Source organism: Dendroctonus ponderosae, unplaced genomic scaffold (assembly GCF_020466585.1).
Source record: "Dendroctonus ponderosae isolate FM_Combo_2020 unplaced genomic scaffold, Dpon_F_20191213v2 Dpon_F_20191213_6, whole genome shotgun sequence".
NCBI classification, from domain to species: Eukaryota; Metazoa; Arthropoda; class Insecta; order Coleoptera; family Curculionidae; genus Dendroctonus; species Dendroctonus ponderosae.
In genome coordinates this window covers 60,626-62,067 of record NW_026018814.1, presented here as the reverse complement: position 1 = coordinate 62,067, position 1,442 = coordinate 60,626, and positions in this window count along the sequence as shown.

Sequence of the window (1,442 nt, the reverse complement as noted above, 5' to 3'; positions counted from 1 at the left end):
TACTTATTTTTTAGACTGATTTGCGCAGGCGTTTGTGTCAAAATAGCGCAAACTATAATACTGCATGAACGTATTGGCCGACCAATAACTCTCTAGTAACATTTGCAAAACCGTAAAAAAATCGCCCACTTTAAGGTATCAAGCGCAGAAGAAGTTTTTCATTGAATATTGAAAAACGATTTTTCCGGTGGCTTTTGTGGACTTCGCCCACAGTTTGGCGGCAGGCGGCCCAGTGACAAGTGCGCGCCCCCACCCCACCGCCCAAACAGAGCCGATCCCCATTTCCACCCCTCGGCGGCGGCAACTATTCCCTATTCCCCACCCTCCGGCCCCGACGGACAACTTTTTGTGTTCTGTATATCCTAAAGGGGATGGATCGAAACGGGTTCCATTAAAGCGATAGCCTGCTCCACCAGCCGAGGCTCTATTTTGCTCATAGAGCGGCAGCGGCGGCAACGGATTTCCGCCCGATTGTTTAATCTTTCCTTGTAGTTTCCGATGCTTATTTTCTAGTACCGTGTATTCGCTGGTTTCATTTGCTTTCGAACTGGAAGGAGCTTTGCCAGATCCAAAAATATTGGCAAAACTAGACTAAATATTGCAGAGAAATTGCTAGCTTTTTTCCCAAAATTCCTTAACAAAAACTCCTACTAGCCCACATTCGCTTGATCCTTCGCACCTGCTCTCTCTCTTGCCCATGCACAATTACTTAACGCTGTTGCATTTCTTCAATTTCAAAACTAATATACAGCGTGACGCAACGCGAATTTTAACACATTTCCATGAACCCAATTGCATAACATTTTGTATGATGTGGGCATGGAAAATAAACTCACTTTTTTGCGCTGAGCGCTCAATGAGGAAAAAAGTTCGAACAATGGCGATCATGGGGTTTTTCCTCTATCGGAGTGTTTCATTATTATTAATAAAAGAGGAAAATGCCCAGAGTAATGAAACATCGACATGCAGGTGCTTTGCGTGTTCTTCAACATGCCTTTGACTACTACCCGACAGGCTGCCACTATATACCGGGAGCTCCAGAGGCAGTTTTTGCATAGGCACTTTTCTTCGGACATTTCAGGAAAAAAACTACTAAAAAAATTCAAATTAAATGATTATTTTATCCGAATAGTGTTAACTTAACACACCTTAAGCCTGCTAAAAAGTGGGGTTTAATAAAAAAAAACACCGGACAAAATGTGAGCTTTCAATCGGAAAGTCCATGGAACGAAATTGGCATTTCTGCAATCAACCCACATTGGCACTGTCCTTCTCTAGCGCGCGCACTCACACTTGCGTTGACTTACAGGGGGAGTTCGAAACTTACTCAAGAATCAAATTGCGATAGAACTCTTTTTTGAGGGCTGCTAGCAAAAAAAAACCTCAGTGTTTTAGGGACTTTTTCAAAAACTTGACGGGGATACAAAATTGACTAAAAACGG